The following is a 15,796-nucleotide window of genomic DNA, read 5'->3' as shown; positions in this document are numbered from 1 at the left end:
ATATATGTATGTGTGTGTGTGTATCCCAAATGGGAGCATCTAAATATATAAATCAAATGTAACAGATAAAAGGAGAAATTGGCAATAATACAATAATAGTAGATTTAACACCCAACTGGACATATCATTCAGACAGAAAATCAGTAAGACAAGATTGGTCTTAAATGACACAATAGATCAATTGGACTTGATAGATATCTATGGGAAATTCCACCCCAAACCAGGAGAATACACATCCTTTTAAAGTACATGTGGAGCATTCTCCAGAATACATCACATGCTAGGCTACAAAACAAGTCTCAATAAATTTTAAGGGACAGAAATTATACTAAGCAATTTTTCTGATCACGAGTGTTATGAAACTAGAAATCAGCTAGAGGAAAAAAAATGACAAGGGCACAAATATGTGGAAACTAAACAACATGCTACTAAAAAAACAATGAGTCAAAGAGGAAATCAGAAAATACCTTGAGGCAAATGAAAACGTAAACACGACTTTTCAAAATCTACGAGGTGCAATGAAAGAAGTTTGAAGAGAAAAGATAAAAGCAATTCAGGTTTACTGCAAAAAAAAAAAAAAAAAAAAGAAAGAAAGAAAGAAAAATCTCAAATTAACAAACTAATATTCCATCTGAAGGAATTAGGGAAAAAAATTCCAAAGTCATCAGAAAGAATGAAATAATGAAGATCAGAGAAGAAATAAATAAAATAGAGACCATAAAAAAGTAATAGAGGAGTTCCCATCGTGGCTCAGTGGTTAACGAATCCAACTAGGAACCATGAGGTTGTGGGTTCGATCCCTGGCCTTGCTCAGTGGGTTAAGGATCCAGCGTTGCCGCGAGCTGTGGTGTAGGTTGCAGACGCGGCTGGGATCCCGCATTGTTGTGGCTTTGGTGTAGGCCAGCAGCTACAGCTCTGATTGGACCCCTAGCCTGGGAACCTCCATATGCTGCAGGAGCGGCGCTAGAAAAGGCCAAAAAAAGACCAAAAAAAAAAAAAAAAAGTAATAGAAAAGATGAATGAAAGTAAGAATGGCTCTTTGAAAAGATAAATAAAACTGATAAAACTTCAGCCAGGCTCACCAAAAAGAAAAGTAATAAGGACCCAAATAAACAAAATAAGAAACGAAAGAGGAGAAGCAACCACCAATACCAGAGAGATACGAAAATCATAAGAGAGTGCTAGGAACAGTTACATGTCAGTAAATTGGACAACCTAGGATAAATGGACACATTTCTAGAAATAATCTTCTAAGACTTAATCAGGAAGAAATAGACAATCTGAACAGCATGCTCAGTCACAGTGAAATTGAATTTCTAATAAAAAACACTCTCAACAAAAAAAGTCCAGAACCAAATGGCTTTATAGGGTAATTATATCAAACATATGAAGAAGAGATAATATCTATCCTTCTCAAACTATTCCCCAAAAACAGAAGAGTATGGAACGCTCTTAGCTCACTCTTTCTATAAACTAATACTGCTCTAAAAAGGAATTCTATTAATTAAAATAAATAATTGGAAAAGAAAAAAAATATGCTCTCTCAAGGTGACTTGCTAAAAATTAGGGTAAACATATAGAATGTTAAAAGGGAGTTTGAAATTTTGTAGGAAGCTTATGTTCCCCAAAGAGGTGAATGAAATACATCTAAAACCCTTGGAGGTAAGCACAAAAGCAGAAAATTAAGTAAAATAAAATGTCTGTTTCCATATTACTCAATGTCTAAAATATGTTTTTGATGAAGCTTACACTATCTAAGCATATTTTACAGATATTACCTTAATTTATTAATATATACTTAAGGTTTTTTTTGTTTTTTTTGTTTTTTTTTTTGCCTTTTTAGGACCACACCTACAGCATATGGAGATTCCTAGGCCAGGGGTCAAATCAGAGCTGTAGCTGCTGGCTTATGCCACAGTCACGGCAAATCCAGATTCAAGCCACTTCTGCAACCTACACCACAGGTCACGGCAATGACAGATCCTTAACCCACTGAGTGAGGCCAGGAATTGAACCTGTGTCCTCATGGATGCTAGTCAGATTTGTTTCCGCTCCTACTTCAGTATTTAAATGAGTTATCTGAAGATACATTAATACTTACACTCCATAGGGCTTTCAAATAGTATTCCTAAATCCCATGTAAGGAGGTAATACCACTCCATTTTGTAAAGAAGAAAATGAATATTCGAAGATATTAAGGCATTTCCTTAAGGTCACCAGATAGTGGGTTTCAAATTTGGGTCAATCTAACTCAAAATATACATTTCTTTCTTTAAAGAATTAATGAAAATTTCAGAAGCTATGAAAGCCAGGTTGCAGAAAAATATTTGGAGCAGATATGGTTCCTCCAAATATACCAAATTCTGTCTTGTAGAGGTTGTGTCAGGAAGTAGGAATGAATTCCAGAGAATAAGCTAAGGCTGATTGCAGGTCGTAGAAAAATGATAGTATCATAATAGAATTAATTTCCTGCTCTATAAAACTAAAGTCCTTTTCAAGATTTAGCTGCCTATTTGATGAGGCTGATAGTTTTCCCCTAATAGCCATTCTACCCTTCTTCCTTTTAGGAAAACAACCATCCACTCTTCCTCATGGATATGGCCCTTCTCCCAGAGGCTACATTTCCTGGACTTCTCTGTACCGCCTATTGCAATATGACAGAGGTCTGGGCAATGGATGAGTGGAATTGGTGTGTGAAACTTGTGGGTTATGTTCTTAAAAAATAAAAAAGTTACATACTTTTTCCATCTTTCCTCTGTTCAGTGTGTGATGGATATAGACGTGGTGGGAGTAAGCCAGCTTTGACCATCCTCGTGAGGACCACACACTGCAAGATGAGATGGACACCCAACACTGCAGAAGCAGCCTCAGGCCTGGTGGACTTATAAAGCAGAGATGTTGCACCTCCCTGGACCAATTTCCAACTGAGTCTGTACATGAGAAAGAAAGAAATCCTTCAGCCTACCTTCATTTGGTCTTTCTCAAAGCAGCTAAAACAATACTAAAATGAATACCTCCTAACTTCCACTTTTGCACATTTACGTGTTTATTATACTTAAATGTTTATTCTAATCACCAATTTATTGAACTATATTAATTCCTTTTTTTTTATATGGATGAACAGGATGAATATTTGGGGCCAGAATACAGGTTAATTAGGCAATTTAGATCCCAGGACTATAGACTTCAGTTTATTTATTACTCTTCACATCATCTACTTGAAATAATGAACGTCAGTTAAAATTTAAGAGAAACTCAATACCACATTTTACACGCAGAATCTGTAGAGTGAATAGCACATCATTGTCTTGGTGTCGTTGTTGACTGTTAAGTTGAATAAGAATTAGCTGAATTTATATTTGGCCTGTTTCTACCAACCTCTAACTTACTGAAAACCATTCTACTCAATATCTCCAACCAAATCAGTGGGAAAAATAATTCTGAAATGATTGTTCAGTTCTGAAATATCCTGTGGCATATTTCCCTGTGCTTATACATTTCTAATGACATCAGTTTGAATGATAAAAAAGACCTTTCTGTCCCCCAAACTGTAAAAATTGTTAATTAAAAAAAATGCTCTGAAAGAGCCTGAGAGAGATTGGAGGTGAGAAAGAAGTAACCAGGGGGGGTTGGAATTGGTTTATTGGACCCCAGTTCATGCTGGAGTGGGAATACTCATCACAGCTGTAATTAAAGGATAACTTACTTAAAATAGTCTCATGCTAAATCTGACCAGAACAGTTATACCTTCAGACTCTCTGTTTCCTCTCAGCATAAAGGCTGAAAGTTTGCATTTAATTCAACTGTTCCCAAGTGGGACACTTGTGGAAGTTTTAAATAATGAATATGTCCTAATTTTCTTGCATGGGTAAAATAAGTATACTTAGATACATTTTGATAAATTACTTTAAATATTTTTGGAATAATGTACCAAATAAGTCAGCAAATTGGAATTCATTTTTCCTCTTGTTAATGTGCCTTTGAATGATTGGCAATGATACTCATATGTATTCAAATCAATATTAGACATTAGCTAGGAGAGACTTCCATGTCTTACTCACTTAATTTTTTTTTTCAAGATGAGAGAAGGCAGAGTCCTATGAAAAAGTTACTTGCAGTACCTTTCTTTTAGATCTCTTCTAGTTGGTTAAGTGTTTTAACTATCTGAGCAATTTAGACTCTAAGTCAATATTTCAATCTGGATTATCTCCCTTCATCTTCCCACATTCCCTATTCCCACCCAAGTTTAATCTTTTCGCCATCTAGAATCCCTAAACCTGGCTTCCTGAAAAGAATTTTTTTTATCTTTTCAATCTAACTGAAGTCTCTTCGTTTGATCTAGAACAATACCTTAACCTAGATTCCTTAACTTCAGCATCATAACTAGATGTGTTCTTTCTGGCTCCCAGATTCTACTAATCTAAAATTACTGTAGTATTTTGAGAATTGGGGAATATTGTAGAAACACCACATTTATAGCACATTTCCCTTTCTATGTTAAAGTAACTAAACTTGTACACTTTTCAATTAGAGACACACCAAAATGAAGGTGAGGTGCAGTGTTGTATAGTAGATGCTGTCACTAACACTTCTACACCCCTCTGTGCCTTAGGTTTTCTTTTTCAAAAAATAGTGTGTAGATACAAAGTAACATTTATAAATAACTGAAAGGTATGAGAATGATATAGCATCCATTTGCATACCTCTTCTCAACCTAGTGCAAGAAAAAGAAATGACCTGTGAAATCCCTATGTGCCCTACCACAATCCCTTCTTCTCCCTCCTCTAAGAAGTTAGGTTAGTCTTAATTTTGTGGTTATCATTACCGTCAGGTCTCAGGTTTGCTATTGTTATTGTTTTTTTTTTTTTAACTTGTAAAATGAATATAATACAAGTGACCACTTAATAGGGTTGTTAATACTCATGATTGAATGGATACAGATGACACACTTAGAATCTTGCTTGGCAGAGAAATCAATAAGCATAGCCATGTGGTAACATGATGATAATGATGAATAAAATTTATATTGTCTTTCACACCGACCGTTGTTTCTATCCATTATTTTGTTCAACAAAATTATAGACTATTTGTGTTTTTTGTGGTACACTGAAAATAATGTTTTGTTTTGTTTTGTTTTGGGCTGTGCCCATGGCTTGTGGAAGTTCCTGGGTCAGGGATCAAACCCCAGTGACAATGCCAAATCCTTAACCATTATGCTATTAGGGGATTTGCAGGAGGTTTTTTTTGTTTTTGTTTTTGTTTTTGTTTTAAGGTAAAAAACTACTATAGTAAATGAAAGATTCCCATAAGTATCCACATATTTCTGGGAAAGAAGTCTCAGGATTCACAGAATCTTAGGGAAAAAAATGCCTTATGAGTATCAGACTTTATGAAAAAATTGGATCCTATGGAAAGTTTTTATTCATCAGAATTTTTTAAAACATTTCAGAATTTGTGAACTATAAGTTCTTATGAATACCTGAGGTGGTATTTTAAATATGTGAAAAATATTCATGTACCTGTGGTTAAGATTTCATTGCATTTACTCTCCTTTGTGTTTACCTGGAAAACAATCATTTTCAAGGATGGGGATAAGTCTCATAAATTTGAAATTAAACACACAAATCAAAGTATTCAAAGTAATCATAATCACCTACTCATATATTAATTTGACAAAGCTAAATTAAATTATTTCAAGAGGCTATGGAATATAAAAGTATACAGAGGCAAGCACAACTGTATTCAATAATTAATCTTTTGTCGGAAAAAGTTACGCTTTTGGGCACAAGTCAGAGAATAATGATACAAGAGGCATCAAAATGTCATTTGTAATCAATTTCAACACCTCAGGATAAAAATCACATCAAGGCATCTTAGAGGATACTGACTTTAAAAAAAAAAACAAACTTAAATACCTCAGCAAAATTTACACTCAGAAAACTACACACATCATAAGTATAAAGCTCAATAAATTTTCAGAAGGTGAATACATTTAAGTTATCATTCACTCTGATCAAGAAACAGACATCCTCAGCATTGCGATGACTGCCTTTCAATATGTTTTTGATCAACTCCCTCTCCCTGAGCAAGAGGGTGAAAATCAAAATTTATGTCTATAAAGAAAGGTTTAGTCAACTAATCCCTTAGCTTACCAGCTGATACATTTAATCAATCATAACTGATTTCCTACTGAAATAAGGCTGATGGCCTTTCACTAGGTTATTACATTGACCAGTAAGTTAGATCAAATACACAGTGGTGATCAATTTTGATTGATTTCTGTTCCCAGGGAATCAGCTGGTAAGAGGTATAGCGAATCAGCTCTGTCAATGGCTTGAGGATGTGGTTTTGTATCTAGAATGAAGTCAAAATACAATTTGGTGCCTTGGCCAAAGAGCAAATATTTTGCTGCCATTTCTCAAGGAGTTTTGATTGGTTGTGTTTCTTTTTCTCTCTCTAAAATGAAGAGATTTGTTTTAATGGGCAATTACTTTTGAAAAAACAAGCTGTTCCTCTTTTTCATCAAATTTACTTTTTAAAAAGAATGCTTTGTAAAATAGTATCAACTCAAATAAAAATCTGATTATTGTGAATGTGTTTCATCTCAGATAAAACTTTAAAAAATCCATTTAAAATATTTGGATTGGAGTTCCCATTGTGGCTCAGCAGGTTAAGAACCCAACATAGTGTCTATGAAGATTCGGGTTCAATCCCTGGCTTCGCTCAGTGGGTTAAGGATCTGGCATTGCAGCAAGCTGCAGCATAGGTTGCAAATGCAGCTAGGACCTGGTATTGCCATAGCTGTAGTGTAGGCCTGCAGCTGCAGCTCTGATTAGCCCCCTAACCCAAGGAATTTCACAGGATGCCGGTGCAGCTGTAAAATGAAAAAAAAAAATTAACCTTAAATATGGCTTATGTTTTGTGTGGCATGTGAACTCTATTGAAAATCAACTTTGAGAAAATCTTTCATTAAGCCATCTTGAGTGGATGAAATATTTTGGTATTGCCTTGTAGACATTCTCTAGCACAAAAAGAACTGGTGGTGAAGGGTCTCATGTGTAAATGAAAGTTGTATTTAAACATCTTTATATTCTAGCTCTGATTTCAAAAAGTATTGGCTGTTCATTTGCCTCCGTTCAAGAGAAGAATAATAATTAGCTTATTTTGACTGAAAAAGGATTTCACATTCAGTGGTGTCCCTGGAAATAGAACTTTTTTGTGCTGGTTGAATTTTAAAGAGAGAGTAATGTAGGTTCAGGAAATCAAAAGTAATATTCTTTTTTTGAAAGTATTATAGTGGGTAGGCAGAGATAGACATAGAGATAGATGATAGATAGATAGATAGGTAGGTAGGTAGATAGATAGATAGATAGATAGATAGATAGATAGATAGGTAGGTAGGTAGATAGAGGCACAGAGAGAGAAATATAAGACTGGTTAAAATTAATGCATTCCTTTGTTATCTCTCTCCAATCATATTAAACAGTAGACAATTCCTCTATTACCAAGCACATGACATGACCTTCATTAGTGAATAGTTTTCTTCTCATGACAGACATTTAAAAATTCAATAATCTGTACAGCATACAGATGTGTAGTGTGGGAAATTGATGCAAACTTTAAAAAAGGATTAGATTTTTTTTGTATCCTAAGTCCTTTTATTTCTTTTTTTAAATTACACAATAAGTTTTATTACATTTATAGTTGTACAATGATCATCACAACCAAGTTTTATAGCATTTCCATCCTAAACCCCCAGCGCATCCCCCCACCGCCCACCCCTCAACAGTCTCATTTGAAAACCATAATTTTTTGAAAGTCTGTGAGTCAGTATCTGTTTTGCAATGAAATTCATTGTGCCCATTTTTTAGATTCCAAGTGTAAGTTACAGGATTTGATGTTGGTGCGTCACTGTCTGGCTGACTTCACTTAGTATGATAATTTAGGTCCATCCATGTTGCTGCAAATGCCATTATTTCTTTCTTTTTAATGACTGAGTGATATTCCATTGTGTATATGTACCACATCTTCTTTATCCACTCCTCTGTTGATGGACATTTAGGTTGCTTCCATGTCTAGGCTATTGTATAAAGTACTGCAATGAACATTGGAGTATATGTATCTTTTCAAGTCATGGTTTTCTCTGGATAGATGCCCAGGAGTGGGATTGCTGGATCAAATGGTAATTCTATTTTCAGTTTTCTGAGGAATCTCTATACTGTTTTTCACAGTGGTTACACCAATTTACAATCCCACCAACAGTGTACTAGGGTTCCTTTTTCTCCACACCCCCTCCAGCACTTATTGTTTGTAGACTTTTTGATGATGGCCATTCTGGTTGGTGTAAGGTGATATCTCATAGTGGTTTTGATTTGCATTTCTCTAATAATGAGTGAGGCTGAACATCTTTTCATGTGTTTTTTGGCCATCTGTATGTCTTCTTTGGAGAACCATCTGTTTAGATTTCTGTCCATTTATTGATGGGGTTGTTTTTTTGGTATTGAGCTACATAAGGTTTTATAACTTTTAAAGATTAATCCCTTGTCAGACAAAGATAGCACAAAAAAATAAAATTATAGGCCAATTTTCACTGATGAACATAGATGCAATAATCCTCAACAAAATACTAGCAAACCGAATCCAAGAATACATCAAAAAGATTGTACATCATGGTCAAGTGGGATTTATCCCAAGGATGCAAGAATTCTTCAATATCCACAAATCAATCAGTGTGATATACCACATTAACCAACTGAAGAATAAAAACAATATGATCCTCTCAATAGATGCATTGAAAAGCCTTTGACAAAATCCATCCCTCATTTCTAATAAAACTCCTTCAGAAAGTGGGCATATAGGGAACCTAACTCAACATAATAAAGACTGTATATGACAAACCCACAGCTAACATCATTCTCAATGGTGAAAAGCTGAAAGAATTCTCACTGAGATCAGTAACAAGATGTGGATGTCCACTCTCACCACTACTATCCTACATAGTTTTGGAAGACCTAGCCATGGCAATCAGAGAAGAAAAAGAAATAAAGGAATCCAAATTGGAAAGTAAGAAGAAAAACCATCACTATTTACAGATGACATGATACTATACCTAGAGAACCCTAAAGACTCTACCAGAAAACTGTTAGAACTCATCAATGAATTTGGCAAAGTTGCAGGATACAAAATTAATACACAGAAATGGGCTGCATTTCTATATACTAATGATGAAAGATAAGAAAGAGAAATTAGGGAAATGATTCCATTTACCAATGCATCAAAAAGAATAAAATACATAGGAATAAACGTACCTAAAGAGACAAAAGACCTATACTCTGAAAACTATAAGACACTGATGAAAGAAATCAAAGATGACACAAACAGATGGAAAGACCTATCATGCTCTTGGACTGGAAGAAACAATATTATCAAAATGACTATACAACCCAAGGCAATCTACAGATTCAATGCAACCCCTATGAAACTACCAAGGACATTTTTCATGGAACTCAAACAAAATATTTTAAAGTTTGTTTGGAAGCACAAAAGACCCAAAATATCCAAAGACATCCTGAAAAGGAAAAATGGAGCTGGAGGAATCAAGCTCCTGGATTTCAGACTATACTACAAAGCCACAGTCATCAAAACCATATGGTACTGGCACAAAGACAGAAATAAGTGGAACAGGATAGAAAGCCCAGAATTAAACCCACACACCTACAGTCAACTAATCTATAACAAAGGAGGCAAGATTATACAATGGAGAAAAGACAGCTTGTTCAATAAGTGGTGCTGGGAAAATTGGACAGCCAGATGTAAAAGAATGAAATTAGGAGAAATTGATGGGAATACAATCATAGTAGGAGACTTTAACACCCCACACACATCAATGGACAGATCCTCTAGACAGAAAATCAATAAGGCAACAGAGATCCTAAAGGACCCAACAGAAAAGTTAGACTTAATTGACATTTTCAGGACATTACATCCAAAAAAATCAGAATATACATTATTCTCAAGTGCACATGGAACATTCTCAAGAATTGATATTGGGCACAAAGCTAATCTCAACAAATTTAAGAGTATAGAAATCATTTTAAGTATCTCCTCTGACCACAATGGCATGAAACTAGAAATCAATCACAGGAAAAGAAGTTAGAAAAAACCTACAACATGGAGACTAAACAAAATGCTACTAAAAAACCAATGGGTCAATGAGGAAATCAAGAAGGAAATTAAAAAATACCTTGAGACAAATGATAATAAAGACACAACCACTCAAAATCCATGGGATACTGCAAAAGCAGTGCTCAGAGGGAAGTTCATAGCAATACCGGCCTTCCTTGAAAAAGAAGAAAAATCTCAATTCAACAACTTAAGCCACCACCTAAATGAATTAAAAAAAGAAGAATAAGCAAAACCTAAAGTCAATAGAAGGAAGGAAATCATAAAGATCAAAGAGGAAATCAATAAAACAGAGATTCAAAAAAAAAAAAATAGACAAAATCAATCAAACCAAGAGCTGGTTCTTTGAAAAGATAAGCAGAATTGACAAACCTCTGGCTAGACTCACTGAAAAGAAGAGAGAAAAAACCCAAATAAACAAAATCAGAAATGAAAAAGGAAAAGTCACAACGGATACTACAGAAATACAAAAAACCATGAAAGACTACTATGAACAATTACATGCCAACAAATTCAACAACCTAGAAGAAACGGACAACTTTCTAGAGACTTACAGCCTGCCAAAACTGAATCAAGAAGAAATAGATCAACTGTACAGATCAATCACTAGAAATGAAATTGAATATGTCATAAAAACACTCCCTACAAATAAAAGTCCAGGACCAGATGGCTTCACAGGAGAAATCTACCAAACATACAAAAAGGAATTTATACCCATCCTCCTTAAACTTTTTCAAAAGGTAGAAAAAAAAGGAACATTCCCAAAGACATTCTATGATGCCACCATCACCCTAATTCCAAAACCAGACACAGATGCTACCAAAAAAGAAAACTACCAACCAATATCTTTGATGAATTTAGACACAAAAATTCTCAATAAAATTTTAGTCATCCAAATCCAACAACATATCAAAAAGATCATACACCACGACCTGGTGGGATTCACCAGGTTCACAAGGATGGTACAACATATATAAATCAATCAATGTCATACACCACATTAACAAAAGAAAAGTCAAAAACCACATGATCATCTCAATAGATGCATAAAAAGCATTTGACAAAGTCCAACAGCCATTTCATGATCAAAACATTTACCAAAGTGAGTATAGAGGGAACGTTCTTTAACATAATAAAAGCCATTCATGACAAACCCACAGCAAATATAATACTCAGTGGAGAAAAGCTGAGAGCCTTCCCACTAAAATCTGGAACAAGACAAGGATGTCCATTCTCACCAGTTATTCAGCATAGTTTTGGAGGTCCTAGCCACAGCAATCAGACAATCAAAAGAAATAAACGGCATCCAAATAGGAAGTGAAGAGGTAAAACTGTCACTCTATGCAGATGACATGATACTATATATAGAAAACCCTAAGGACTCAACCCAAAAACTACTTGAACTGATCAACAAATTCAGGTAGCAGTATATACAATTAGCATTCAGAAATCAGTCACATTTCTGTATACTAAAAAGAAAGTAGATGCAGAATGTTGCCTTCAGGATGGATTAGCAATGGGATCCTGCTGGGTAGCACTGGGAACTCTGTCTAGTCACTTATGATGGAACACTTAATGTGAGAAAAAAAAATATACACATGTACGTGTAACTGGGTCACCATGCTGTACAGTAGAAAAAATATATATATATATATATGTAAATGATAAAAAAAGAATGAAATTAGAACGCTTCCTAACACCATACACAAAAATAAACTGAAGATGGATTAAAGACCTAAATATAAGACCAGATACTATAAAATTCTTAGAGGAAAACATAGGCCAAACACTCTCCAACATAAACTATAGCAGTATCTTCTCAGATCTACCTCCTAGAGTAATGACAATAAAAACAAAAATAAACAAATGGGACTTAATTAAACTTAAAAGTTTCTGCACAGCAAGGGAAACCCGAAAAACAAAAGGACAACCCACAGAAATGAAGAAAATATTTGCAAAAGAAGGATTAGCTATTTTAAATATTAAAATATGGACATGTGTATATTGATACAATGTGATACATCTATTATATACTATGTAAATGTACATGGTTTGGGGAGGCCTTCATTCTTTATTTTTTTTTATTTAGAACTTACACATGGGAGTTCCCCTGTAGTGCATCAATAATGAACCCGCCTAGTGTCCACGGGGATTCAGGTTCAATCTCTGGCCTTGCTCAGTGGGTCAAGGATCCAGCATTGCCGTGAGCTATGGTGTAAGTCACAGACCAGCTTGGATTCTACATTGCTATGGCTGTGGTTTAGGCTGGCAGCTGCAGCTCTGACTTGACTCCTAGCCAGGGAACTTGCGTATACCACGGGTACAACCTTAAAAATTTTTTTTAAAAAAGAAGAACTTAATGTACTCAGTTTATCAAAATTAAACACCACCAAAATTTTGCCAATGAGCAGTGAATCCTATCCCCCCTCTAGATGTCATGCCACCTCTCAGAGAAAATAAATTTCCCATGAAATCATACCACACATACACCAAAAATCAATGTGGTGGGTATAGGTTTCAGTGCACAAGATGACATACAATAAATGTTGCCTTTCTTTATTTCCTTGGAATCCACTAAATTTCAGCTTCTAGCTTCCAGCCTGCTATGGAATTCAAATTAAATCATTCTCAAGTACTAAGAAGCCCCTCTCACTCTCATTCATACCCCTTTGCCTCTTGGAGGTGCAATGGTCTTTCAAAGAATCTCAGGCACTGAAGAGACTCCTTTGTCAGTAAGTCATTAATCTCTTCTGGTTACCTCTAAGTTAGCCATTGATAAGGCCTTTTCTTATCTGTGTCTTCCAATGTCTATTCCATACTTCAGGGTACAGGGATATTTGTTAAAGCTAACAGCATTTTCTGACAATTTTCTGCCTCCCAAAGTCACTGTTTGTGGTCAGAATATGCGTTTCCAATACTTACAGGACACATAAACTTCACTTCTTCCACAGGAGTCTTTTTTTAATGAAATGTATGCACATGTTATGACTCTTCCACCATTTTATTAATCATTTAAAATCAGACATGGCACTGAGAAAATATCCTTAACATTAGATTGTACTGTTCTCCTATTGATTTTCAACCTGCTTCCTAGATAATACATTCATGATGTTTCACTTATTTTTTTCTTTTTGAAAAACACTAACACCCATAAATCCAAATTCAATGTAAATGGAGCCATTATTTACTCATTTTCTAGAGCATCCATATATAAGTGAAATAATTCATGTTTTTTGGGGGGGTTGTTCAGCTTTTGTTTTTTGGGGGTGTTTTTGTTGTTTTCTGGAGTTTTTTTCAGTTTTGGTCTTGGATTTCTTGGTTTGGAAAATATGAGTACTCTTATCAATCAACTCTATTTCTGGCAATGCTGTGGCTATTTGTCATCATCCAGATACTGTCAGTTTGGGTGTCCTGATCCACTCTGGGGACAGCTAACGAACACTTTTGGGCATGTTGTGAGAGGCCTGGGACAAGCACCATGGTAATTCATTTCTATCTAAATTACTCCAATTTGGGCAAGAATCCTGAATTGCACTGATTTCCCATAAAACTTGTTCATTTTGATGAATACTGGTTTATCTTGATGCAAGATATTAGAGGAACAGAAAATAAACACAGATACACATGTATAAATTTCCCTAACCTTGTAGTTTGAACCAAACAGTTGCTTTTTATTCTTCTCGTTGATTCAGTTAGTAATTAATACTATGTTCCACAATAAATGTCACTTGCATAATTTTAACATTCAACAATATTAATATTCCCTTTCTTAGAAACAAAAATGAACCAAAGAACCTTTTAACAGCTGTTTGAAGCATATTCTGCAATCAGATTGGGCATTTGTGCTGTAAACAATAAAATAGAGAATTATTCTTTAAATCAGCAGCTCTGTTGGTATTCACAATCTGATAAATTATACTGGAAAAAAGTAGGTATGTTATAAACTGACCTATTGAAGAATTTATCTTAATATAAACCTCTACCAAATATTCCTTTTTCTCAATTTCTCCCCTCGTTAATTACTATTGTATTTGAAGTCTGTAATTTATTTATTTATTTTTTGTCTTTTTTTTTTTTTTTCTATTTCTTTGGGCCGCTCCCGCGGCATATGGAGGTTCCCAGGCTAGGGGTCGAATCAGAGCTGTAGTCACTGGCCTACACCAGAGCCACAGCAACACAGGATCCGAGCCGCATCTGCAACCTACACCACAGCTCACGGCAACGCCGGATCCTTAACCCACTGAGCAAGGGCAGGGACCGAACCCGCAACCTCATGGTTCCTAGTCGGATTCGTTAACCACTGCGCCACGACGGGAACTCCTGAAGTCTGTAATTTAAAATAGCTGTTTTTTTTTTTTTTAAACATTTGTCATTTGGAATAATAGAATCTTACAAGAAAAATAGCCAAATAGGCTTATTGTTTGCTAGTTATGAATGTAAATAAAAATATTAAGCTAAATTTATTCAGCACAGGAAAGTGAGGGAAATGTTTAAACATCACTTACACATTGAAAAACTGTTTAACAGGCATCTACTGAAAAAGTGCAAGATATGGTAGAGACACTGAGAGGCACAATACAAAAATTTCTTCTCACATAACTTATGCTCTAGCTTAAAAAATAAGACATAAATATCAAACAGTTATAGAATAATCTTTAACTTAAAAAAATAATGAGCTATAAATATGAAAAATGCCTAAGATAAAGATGCAGCTAAATGTCAAATAAATGACATATATAATAAATTCTAAAAATTCAGAAATGGCTCAGGAAATTAAAATAATTCATGAAAGTCTTTATTTTTCATATATTTTTCAAGAGTCATAACACTAAAGATAGAAAATGACATGCTGGAGCTCTCCAGTTCTGGCTCATATGAGCCAGTCATCAGCAACTCTTCCCAACTCTGTGCTCAGCGATGTGTTAACTGCATGAAACTGTCCACATGGGAAGTATTTACACCATAGAAATTGGCAGCCTCTACACATTAGGACTTGATTTTTCTCAGAAAAACAGTTGATAAGCATTTGCCAACACATCATGGTATGTAAGGAACATTTTCAAAATCTAATTCAGATTTTCAATTTCTATTTAAAATATTTTTTTATAGTTGAAGGGACTGAGGCCAAAGAGTTAAAATAACTAGAGTAAGTCAAATTGTAAGTAATTCTGATCTTCAGGATGACAGCTAAGTGTTCTTCCCACTTTGTAGCTCTGTTGTCATAATGACAAAATCCTTTTTTATTGATGATTTAACCCCTGTACTGGCAAGAATTGTTTGCACCTTGAATGGCCAGTGTATCAGAAGGCTAAGTCCAATGAAAAATATTAACCATGGGAAAAGCCCAGTGAAATCTGTTTTACTTATCTATTTTTTACAAGTACCCCAAGATTCGATGACTTACCATGTATTTTGCTCACAATTTTGTCTGTTGGGAATTTGGGAAGAGTGAAGCTGAGAAGTTCTCATCTGGGATTTCCCAAGGGACTGCAGTCAAATTTCAGCTTGGACTGAAACTATGGGAAGTCTTAACTTTTTGGCTGCCTGGAGATGCCTCATGGACTGCTTGCTGAGAGTCAGCTGGTGCTGTCTATTGGAGCTTCTGTATTTAGTT

The 15,796-nt window shown here is 35.1% G+C and overlaps 1 long non-coding RNA gene across 1 annotated transcript in view; it reads right to left on the bottom strand.

Annotated features, from left to right (window-relative positions):
- The window catches only part of LOC110256949, a 465,513-nt gene continuing 451,725 nt past the window's right edge, over positions 2,009-15,796 (bottom strand). The window contains exon 5 of the long non-coding RNA XR_002339035.1: positions 2,009-2,930. This is a non-coding gene — a long non-coding RNA (uncharacterized LOC110256949). The remainder of the gene's footprint in view (positions 2,931-15,796) is intronic.

Source organism: Sus scrofa, chromosome 15, assembly GCF_000003025.6.
Source record: "Sus scrofa isolate TJ Tabasco breed Duroc chromosome 15, Sscrofa11.1, whole genome shotgun sequence".
NCBI lineage: Eukaryota > Metazoa > Chordata > Mammalia > Artiodactyla > Suidae > Sus > Sus scrofa.
The sequence above is the reverse complement of the archived record's forward strand: the minus strand, read 5'-3'. Positions and strand labels throughout refer to the sequence as shown.